This window comes from Grammomys surdaster, unplaced genomic scaffold (genome assembly GCF_004785775.1).
Source record: "Grammomys surdaster isolate TR1022 unplaced genomic scaffold, NIH_TR_1.0 110273, whole genome shotgun sequence".
NCBI lineage: Eukaryota > Metazoa > Chordata > Mammalia > Rodentia > Muridae > Grammomys > Grammomys surdaster.
The window spans coordinates 1-11,569 of NW_021610993.1; the positions used below are offsets into that span (position 1 = coordinate 1).

Sequence of the window (11,569 nt, forward strand, 5' to 3'; positions counted from 1 at the left end):
GCTAGAGATGGGAAATCTAGGCAATTAGCAGCATTTCTCCTTGGAGTTTGCATCATTTTCTGCCTCTATGTTCTTACCTTGAATTCTTCCTGAGGCTCTGTAAGGAACTGGGATACAGACATGTATCATGAAATCAATTATTTCCTTGCAAAGTTGCTTTTGGTTACAGTTTACACCACAGTAATATACTAAAGCTGCACCTCCATGCATTCATGTACTAAGAATGTATCTTGTCCTGGTAGCTGAAGTTTGCAATGTAAGAGTCAGCCTGGTGGTGTTTGTTTTAGGCATGAAGTGGGATCATGGAAAGCAGCTGAGGCTTGGCATACTATTTCACACCAAGGGTCTAAACAAAACCCAGGAAAGGGGCTCCTGCAATTTTGGAGATGCTGATACAATGTGGTGCCTACTTGGAACAGTAAGTATGATGAAATGTAGCCATCTGGAGCTTAGAAGACACATGCTGTATGCTTCTGGGGCTGGGCCAGAGAAGTGGGCCCCTTGGGGAAGTACAGAGGATTATGAAGGAATCCCAGATATTGAGGCTTTGATTTGTTTGCACAGTTGGAGTTTGATTTTTGCCATATTGTAGTTTTGCCCTGCATCTTCCCTCTTAAAGTAAAAATGGGGGTACTTTTAAGGGAGTATTTTAATGCTGATATTAGAGTAGACTAAAGTTAAAATGTCTTAAAATTATTGAATTTCTGAGATCATTTGTCCAGGCCACTGCTAGAAAATGTTGGCAGACCATTATCTTGACAAGATTACCTGTAAGCAGCGATCTGCTCATTTTACATTTAAAAATGTATAACTCAAAATATCCAGTTAATATAGAATTCAACATGTGTAAATATAAGTTAAAATTCTTGTCTTCATTCAGCAATAAGACATTTCTACACATCCCTCTCACTAAGTTGGTTAACTTATATGTTTCGAAGAATGTAATGATTAGCACATACTTCCTCCCTTGCTCCCTCTTTTTCTTCACACTCCTCTATTTTATCTGCTCACCAGTGATCTTACATTTCTGTGATTAAATTCAGAAGTGAGAACATTGATTTTTGGCTCATTGTCAGCTTGCTACTTGAACTTGGCTAATGGAGATTGCAAACTCATTCCAGTAGACATTTCCTTGACATGTTGAAGCATGCCTGGTAAGATCTCTCTAATCATGACTCCATGGACCTGTCTACACTTTTGTTTATTTCTTCCCTGACCAACACTTAACACATATTTCTGAAAGTTCATGTAACATATTATATAATGGATCATGTGGCTTTCTGATAGAAGCTCCCTTTGCTAGGACCCTAAAGGAATATTTGATTTTACCAATGAAACTTTGTTTTAGAAATTTGCAATTCACAGAGAAGGGGGTGCAGATACTTCTCATTTCCCACCTTAACCTTTCATATCAGAAAATTTTGCCTGGCTCCCCCACTTTCATGCCTTTCATGTTAGAGAGTAACAACTCTCTTAATCAGTACATTTTTCTAATCCAGAAATACTCATTCTTTTAGATTATTTTTTATCAACCAGACTCTCTTTAAACTTAAGATAAAGGAAGTGTTTGCATTTTCTTTTCTTAAGTTACTTTCCGTATGTTACTAAATAGCATTTGCAATTCCTACAGCTGATAATATTTACGGAGGTAACATTTCCAAATGTTATAAGCTAGCTTTCATGCATAACATAAAATTCTAATTTTGTGAGTATTGTCTGCATGCTTATTAGTTATAAGTATACTTCTACAAGTTAGACTCTGCATTTTCTTCTTGGAATATGTTTTTTAGTGTGCATATTTTTACATTGATTTTTCAAATGAATATTATTTTGGTATATAAACAAAAAAATATGAGTAGGTAAGGAAAGTCTAATAGTGCTTAGTTTTGATTTTCAAAATGAAGCAATGTTTTCATTGAATTCCATGAGTCATGTTCCTTTCCTATATCAGTTACATATTTTACTAGTATATTCACTTTGCCTGATCTTCACTATCTAATCACGGTCCTGAAAGTTGATTGTGTATTATACTCATTGGTAGGGATGATACAGACAAGTTAAAGTTGATAACCTAACTAAGTATGTTGTTTTATTTTTAAAAAATTTTTATAAGGGAATTTTCTAGTTTTATAGAAATTTACATATGAAAACTGGATATTTCAAAGGGACATCATTTACTGTGCATATATTAATAAGGCTATGGAACATTTTAAATTTATAAAATGTTTCATCCTTCAATGTCTTCATCAATATTCAATTTTTGAAAATAAGTAAAATGCTGAAGAGTTAGGGCCACCTCTATGAGTATCAAATAAAAAACATCAGAAACTGGTGTCTTTCTATCTTATGATGAAGCAAGACAATGACCTAGGCAGTATGGCAAAGGATTTCTCTCCTCACCAAAGGTCTATTCAGCTTAACAGAAGTGAACATTGGAATGTAGGTCTATCCTCCCTCTCTTTGCTAACATTGTTAAATTTTAGCTATTTTGAAAACAAGTCAGACAAAAAAAACCTCTGTTACTCTATAATGTTGCACTATAGAAGTCCCAGGAGAATAAAGTTGACAGTCTCCCCATGGACTGGATTTATTATCATTTGAAGTTTTATTTTGATAATTAAACTACGACATTTCACAAATTGTTCTTTTTTTAAGGTTCAAACTTGATAGAAGTAAATGTGCAAATTCTGTTGTTATAAAAGCTACTAACTTGTTATAAATTGTTAAAGATGATTAAGACACGCAAGTTAATAGTCACATTATAAATGATTAAATTAATTACTGTGTTCAGAAGCACACTAGACATGCTATGTTCAACTGTATTTAACTACAGGAATAAGCTTTATTTACCCTGCTGTATATGTTTTTAAGGTAAAGGTGAAAGCCAGCAACTAAAAAGGATAAAATTTGTATAAAATCAGATACACTTAATAGATAATGTTCCTCAAAATTTTCAGAGATCTACTGATTGTGGCATTTAAAATATTAAATGCAAGAAGCTTCCTGAGATATAGAGAAATTTGAGATCATACAAGGAATCCAAGAAACCTTAAGATTGCCAAAACAGACAATGGGAAAGGCACATCTCCACATAGATTGTGGTATTACTAACTATTGGGAAAACTTCCTCATGCCTCATCTGCCACCAGGGCTCTGCCCAAGCTGTGGACACCATTGAGCTAATTGCTCTACCCAGCCAAGTTAATGTAAGGTCAGTTTCCCAAGTATCTTCTCTGTAGGAAAATCTCTGAGACCTGGATCTGGCAGTTGCTCTGTGAGGCAGCTGCAGATCAAATTCTTTTCTATATGAAAGCCAAAGAATAACCACTGCTCTCAACAAAGCCATAAAGATTTCTGTAGCCTAAGTCAACCATCTAGATAGTGGGAAGTCTCAGTCATTGTAATTGACACATAGGCTTTTGGATTAAACTTCCTGATATAAGTATCTTTGTCAGATCTCTGATGGTATTGATGGGTATGCTAACACAGTTTGTCACTTTAGCAGCACCAAGAAATCAGCTGTTTCCCCCAAACCTTCAGCTACCTTGTTACTTCATTTCACATGTGCCTTCAGGCCTTGCTCTTTCTAGAGCTACTAGACATACACTTGAGAAGAACAAATAGGTTTGTCTTGCCAACAGGCTTGATACTAAAGGTGACAAACAGGTTTCAGCTGTAACTTTTTACCATTTCTTAAAAGAACTTGCTTTGCAATGACTGCTCTTAGTAATAACTACTTGTGTCTCTGATAAATGGTTAAAGTTGTTTTAAGTTTTATGTGAGTTCAGAGGGTCTAAGAAAGTGGTTTAATGAATGTAAATGCAAGTTTTAAAGGTATAAGAAAGTGATTTAGGAAAATAAAAGTTTCAGATTTACTCTCCATTATGCTATTGTTATACTAAGATTTCAAAAGTTTAGAGTTTTAACATTGACCAATGGAGTTCTGATAAACTGGAAAATCACTGACTACTGTTGTTGAGAACTTCTGGTGACACTTCTAAAAATTTGGCATTTGTCACTGGGCTCAGACAACGAAGTAGGCTGAGATAAGAATATTAGAAACAGTGATCATGGGGCTCTGTTTACTGCTTTGCTTGGTTACTACCTTGTGTGATGTCTTTGCTTACTATTTTGCTTGAGTAATTTGTCTTTATTCTAAGAACTGACCATGATTTTGCATGTACCTAGAATGGCATAAAAACAGACTGGGAAAAATAAAGCTGTGTCAGCCTCAGCACTGGCTGGAGTCATGTTATAATGTTTTCTAATTGCCTTTTTCTTTTCAATCCTCTCCCCCTCCCTTGAGACCTGTGTGAGTGACTGAGCTGGATGGGTCATGTTGTTATCAGTCACAAACTTGAGATTTTAAATTTCTAGTGGTCATGTTCTGTAGCAGAATTTATCAGAACCATTGTACCTGGTATGAATTCCACAGTGAAGGCATCAAATCTTTGAAAATAGAATTTTTCAATGCCTACTGTCCGAGTTTCAAAAAATTATTTTATATATTTACATTCCAGCTGTTGCCCACCTCATAATACCACTTCTGACACTTTCTCATCCCATTTCTTCTCCCCATTTCCTTGGAGAGTGTACTCCTCCTGCTCCAGGCATTCCCCTGGGGCATCATGTTTCTGGAGGATTATCTATCCCATTTCTTCTCCCCATTTCCCTGGAGAGGGTACTCCTCCTGCTCCAGGCATTCCCCTGGGGCATCACGTTTCTGGAGAATTAGGTGCATCTTCTCTCCTGAGGCCATTCCAGGCAGTCCTCTGCTGTATATGTGCTGGGGGTCTCAGACCAGCCCATGTACACTGCCTGTTGGGTGGCTCATCTGTAGAAACTCCGGGGGTCTGTGTTAATTGAGACTCTTATTATTCCTTTGGGTTCACCCTACTATTCAGCTTCTTCAGTTCTTCTTCTAATCAACCATAGGGGTTTCCAACTTCAGTTCACTGTTGGGTGTAAGAATCTTTGTCTGTCTCAGTCGACTGCTGGTAGGGTCTCTCAGAGGACAGCCATGCTAGGTCCCTATCTGTAAGCACATCATAACCTCAGTAATAGTGTCAAATCTTGGTCCCCCTAACCCCCATGAGATGGAGACTTTATAGGGCTATTCTTTTAAATGATTCTCACAGCCCTTGTATAAATTAGTCTTGAGCCATGCCTGGCAAACCAGAAAGTCTGAGAATTGCTTAAGGTGATGGTTCTTTTAGGACAACGGCTAGATCAGACAAGAAGTTCTGATATGCAGAAACTGACATTCTGAAGATGCCTTTGGTGTAATATTAAAATGGCTCTGCAGAAAGGGTTTGGAGTACAACCTTTGAGAGGTTGATTCTGTGCTGCTTGAGATGGCTAAACTCATGCAGTGTCTCTCTTTCTTCAATCAATCAATCAATCAATCAATCATCCCACATAATGAAGAGTAACAACAGTCTTCCAATCATGGACTTAAAGGCACTTGTCACTGGGCTAAAAGAGTCTCAATCCATTTTATATATAGACAACTATCAGTAGAGAGAAAACTATGTTCTTCTTTGTAACCAAAAGTAATCATTTTTTTAATAACTAGAAGGCATGATTCTATCCAGCATTTTTACAGACAACTGTTCAGTAGCTACAGTGTGGATTTTAGTACAGACAACAAACAGTAGTAATGCTAATATACCCAAAACTTCTCTTTTGTAAAGTAAAAAAAATAAATAAATAAATTTTAGTGAACCCACAGAATCTTAAGAATTGGATCAACCTCTTACAGATCAAATTTACTCCAGATAATTACAGCCTGTTTCCCCACCTTCCTATTCCTCAGGGTGTGATCTCTCCCTCATTGCCCACTTCTTTGAACTTCTCCTCTCCCAAAACTTTCAGAACTGTAAACCGAGGAGCCTGAAATGTAAGATTTTCCTTTATGTTCATAAACTTTATCTTCCATCCTTAGTCAGTATCTGACTAAGCAGATTTCCACTTGACCTACACATCTATCCAGGAATCAGCCGTGGAATACAAACTGTTTCAAATGGCTTTGAACCCTTAATTTGCTGAAAGCTGAGGTGAACCAGGCCAGCTAATGTGTTTGCTCCCCATTTCTTCATCTGGATTCTTGAAGCATGTGCTTTTGATGAATGTTCAATTGACTGAATCCCCTCCCATCCTTTGACTAGACTTCCAGTCATTCTGAGTCCTGGCAATTTCAGCAGCATGTAGCTACAGAAAAGAGTACATAACCTAACCTTCTATCCCTAAAATGCTGGCACAGCAGTTCATAAGGAATCTCGTTGGCATAGGGGACAAAATTCCTCCCTATGTTGTTTATTGGCATACTGGGAAATGTGCCTGTTAAAGCAAATAAACCCAGATCTACCAACAATATTTTTACAATTTGGAAGCTTGCAGGGTGGGGGTTGTTGCCTCAAAGGCGCCATTTTATTGCATTTTGCCTGAGACTTACCTTTAATCTTATATCTTTGAGAACAAGACTTTGCTGCAATATTAGAATTTTCTGGTACTCTTTTCATACATAAACTTCATACTCAGTATCTCCTTTTCTTCTGTTTTTCACTTTTAAACTTTGTGTTGTCACTAATAATCATTGTTAGAGTAGAGGTAATTCTACTGGCCTCCTCTCATGGACAAAGTAATTGGTTGACCTGCCCCTGATGCAAGTATGCCAGATATACCAGGTGTACCAAAATTGTGCTGAAGATAAAATTACCACCAGCTATACCAGCTTTGTTGTTTTGTGTTCCCTCTCTGTTCTTGCTGTGTGACCCGTATTCCCCCTAGTTATCCTCATGGCTCTCTTGCTGCTTCCTTCTATCTGTCTGCCTGTTTGACTGTCTGCCTGTCTACCAGTCTGTCTGTCTGCCTGCCTTTCTACACATATACTTGTTTACTTCTGTTCTTTCCCCAGGTCCTCAATTCCATCTCCTTTATCAATAAGTCTCTTTTGTATCAGATCTTTTGCATGGTGAATTTTGTTCAGGGGTACACTTTAGTAGCCTGCCAAAGATATCCACAGGCTCTATTATATTTCATAACAGCCATGCAATAGAATTAATGTTAAGCTGTCTTGAAATCTCTGCAAATGAAATTAGTCTAAACCTTTGAATTTACCCTCTGGCATATTTCTAGAACAAAGACAAGGAGCAGGCATATTCTCTCCAAAATGTCACAAGAACGGTCACTATCCCAGTTGCTAATATTGTTGCTTGCTGTAACCTATTGAGTTGGGCCTTCATAGTCCACATTGCTGTCAGCACTGTTGTCTTCCAAGCTTAAATAGGAGCAAATACAAAGTGAAACTTATTAGACACTAAAATATAATGTTGTACCAATTTTGTACTCCAAAGTCCTCATATTTTCCATATTTCTTCAAAAACCTGCAAAACCAGACCTGCAACCGAAATATACCACCCTCTGCTACCAACTTTTGTCTTAGTTAATTCTCTATTCCTGTGAAAACACACTAGAAGAAAGACAACTTATAAAACAACATATTTAATTTAGGGCTTGCTTACAGTATTCAGGCATGAGTCCACATTCTTCATAGAAAGGAGCTTGGAAACATAGTGGCAGGCAAAGCACTAGGACAATAATTAAGAGCTTATATCATTATAGGCAAGGTGGAGGCAAACAGAGAACAAAAGCTCATTAGGCATATCATTCATATTATAAACCTCTAATCACACCCCTAGTGACAATTGTCCTCCACCAAGGTAACATCTCTTAATCTCATCAACAGTTTCTATCTACTGAGAATCAAGCATTCAAACATATGAGTCTGCAAGGGACATTCTTATTTGAAACAGCATGCAGTCTGTGTTTACCTTAACGAATTTAACTTTAATTCTTTTCCTTAACTCTGTTAACAAAGTTCAATATTAAACACAGCACACTGCATAAAAAAGTAAAATGGGTCACCTAAGTGCCTTTTTAGATTGCATGTTCTGCAATTAACAATATGTTATAGTTTAACCTTTTATTTTCTGAGATTTGTAGATCAATGTCCATCTTTGACCATGGGGCATTGTGTAAACAAAATAGCTTTAAAAATAAGTCTTTAACAAATTCCATTGCAGAAATAACAACAGCAGAAAAGTGCTTGGTGACTTTAAAAAGAGTAGGTAAAGAGAGAGATAAAAGATAATTATGGATGGCATGGACATTTTAAACCTCCATTATCTCACTAGAGGGTAATTGCTCTATGACAGCAATGCAGACATGAATGGGGACACATGAAGAACAACTCAGGATGTACATTATTTAAGGTGTCTTTGTGAAATATAATTTTTAATGTTTTGCCCTAATACTTTTCTAGAGTAAAGTAATTTTCTCCCTTTTGAGCTAGTTATTCAGCCTCAGTGGCCTTTCAGAAACTGCTGAATCAAGTTGGCAGCCTAGGGAAATTCCAGATCCTTCAAATAGCTTGTTTTTATCCCCAATTCAATTGTGATACCTAACACTATCTTGGTGAACTTTACTGCAGCTGTTCCTAGTCATCACTGCTGGATACCCATCCTTGACAAGGACACTGTTCTAGACAATGACACTGAGATCTTGAGTCATGATGACCTCCTGATTATCTCCATCTCCTTGGATTCAAACCTGGATTGGATAAGTGTCATTGTCTGGCCAACAACAGTGGCATCTTCTTCATTTGAATGGCACTTTCACTAGTGAGACAGAACCAGACACTTAACCCTATCTGGATGTCTGGGTTATGACAGAAGCAACTTCCTTTCCACCACTGTAACTGAGGCAAGTCTTTCCCCAACATGAATTCATGATGTGGCTTTATGAATAGCACAGATAGTGGATGCTCATTTAGCATAGTCTTCAACTTTAGTCAATATTATTTGTTGATATATTAATTGTGAAACATTACTAATTCTAGTATTTTATTCTAAGGATGACCACAGTTTATGAGTTAATTTATTGATTAATGTTTTCTATAATATGTATGTGTACCACATGTGTGCTTGGTGCACAAAGAAGTAAAAGAGGGTGTTGTATCCTAGAAAGCTGAAATTAGAGATGTTTGTGAGCCACTATGTGTATGCTAAGAACTGAACTCAGGTCTATTGCAGCAGCAGTAAGGGTTCTCTATTGCCTAGGTATCTCTTCAACCCCATGTACTAATTAATTTTAGCTTATACTTATGTGCTTTCTTAGAAATGTTATGACAAGGCAGTGTTATTTAGCCTGCTGGGCACAGGTGGAAGATGGGATCCTTGACCTCATGAAGGCTGGACACCCCAGGGGGTGGGAATTTTGAGGGTGGGGAAGTGGGAGTTGGGGGGTAGGTGGGGGTTACATCCACGGAGAAGAAGGAGGAGGGGTAAGGGGATGGGGGGTTCCTGGGTGGGTGGGGGATGGGGTAAAGGGACAACATATGAAATGTAAATAAAATATCCAATAAAAAAAAGAAAAAAACATAAAATTTTAAAAACTGGGTAATTATAGAAAACCACATTGCCATCTAATGCTATTGATCAAAGGTAGAGTGATTATGTTTGACGTGTGAGATCTCGGATTGGATTCTTGGACTTTCCATCCACAGCTACTCATTGCTGGATTAACAGAACTGCAGTCTGTAAGTCATTCCAATAAATACCATTTACCTATATCTATAGTATCTATATACCTGTATATGTATAAATCTATATACATATATCTCAATCTCTATATACCTACCTCTATCTTTATGTATCACTTTCCCAATCCCTCTATATATTTGGAGACAGAGAGAGATTCATAACACAAGTTCTGTGACTTTATAGAACCTTGAATAATGTACTTTGTTGTGAAGCCTTAACTGACCAGTTGGTAGTGTAATTGTACATAAAGCATTTCTTCGAAACAGGAAAATCTCTGAAGATAGAAAGTATCCATGTGGTGGTATTTGTGCAAATAAAGTTGGAAAGGAATATGATTTGGGCAGTTTGGTGACCTTAGTTGCACGTGATATGAATGAAGGACATAAACAGCAATTTTTTTCTCCACAACTATTAAATGAGGAAAGAACTTGGCAACATAAAACATGTATTCAAAAGTGCCCACATCTCTCACTTGATGTCTGGATCTCCTTACTTTTGTATTAAAAGAAAAAAGATTTAACTAATACTACCACAGGGTCATCAGGATAGGCACATTTGATCAGAAATGACTTAAAGAAATAAAATCTCTCTGTTAATACAGAGATATGAGTTTACATAGACAAGTACAAAATTCATCTTGCAGACTCAATCTGCCACATAATTTCATCACCCCGAGACATATATCACTACTGTTATGCAGCTGCTTCCACTGTCTAACTGAGAAGCAGGATCAGATTTACCCTGCTTGTACATCCAGATGTCAACAGTTGATTAGATGTGGTTAGGAATGAAATTTAGACGATATAATTAGCATACAAAATTTATCCTAGCAGATTCATTTAGAGAAAAGAATACATTATTAAATGATATTTTCTATATGCTTACATGGAAGTTGGTATATATCTCTGGAAGCAGCCCTCATATTCTTGTTCAATTAGCCACACTATAAATGCATATCCAGGTAGAGGGAAATGGATCATTGTGGATCCAGGTTGCAGAAGTATAGTGCACTTTGTGGTTGAATCAGTCCCTACTTTTACTGAAGGTATTACACAACACAAGAATATAGAGATTCATTTATCAGAATATGTGGTAGGTATTCAACTAAAAAACAAATATTTAAAAGGCTAATTTTATTTTCTGTTTTTTTATTGTTTTTTTTTGTTTTTGTTTGTTTGTTTGTTGTTTTCTAATTTCATGAATTTAATGCATGAATGCTTTGCTACATATACATCTACAGGCCAGAAGAGAACATCAGATCCTTCTATAGATGGCTGTGAGCCACCATGCGGTTGCTGAGAACTGAGCTCAGGATCTCTGGAAAAGCAGCCAGTGTTCTTAACTGCTGAGGCTCCTCACCAGCCTGATGGTTAAATTTTGAATGGAAAATGACAGCAAAAACTTGTTTCTACCTCCAATATCTTCTTTGACAGGCGGCTGTCAGAGTCAGCTTAGTGGCTGATTGTGACCAACAATACCCAGAAAGGCTTCAAAGAACTTAGAAAAGTTGCACACATGAATGGAATGAAGAATTCTGGAGACACCCTAACCATGGAGGTGAGCACAAGGGGAATTGTTTCAGACATAAAAGAAATAAAAGCTTGACATGTGTATGAGTTAGTGCCCAAGATGTCCAAGTTTTTTTCTTACGAGAATAAAAACATTGATACTTTCATTCCTTTGTTTATTGTACTATTCTGAAGAGGATTTCATTCACAAAATACCATTTTAGTTGTATACGTGATGTATATTAGCGTGCTACATTCTGATATTTTAATATATGTAGATAATTTATTTTTGATAATTTCCCATTTATCCCTTCATTATCCTCATATTCACATACACAGTGTGAGAGAAACATAGGGTGGTGGTGGAATGGTGGAATATAAATGAGTCTTCACACCCAAATCTTCTGATCTGTCTTCTTCTTCTTCTTCTTCTTCTTCTTCTTCTTCTTCTTCTTCTTC

General features: G+C 36.9%; 1 pseudogene; it reads left to right on the plus strand.

Annotated features, from left to right (window-relative positions):
• Positions 1-8,353: 8,353 nt before the first annotated feature.
• Positions 8,354-11,159, plus strand: LOC114635501 (annotated as a pseudogene).
• The last annotated feature ends 410 nt before the right edge of the window (positions 11,160-11,569 follow it).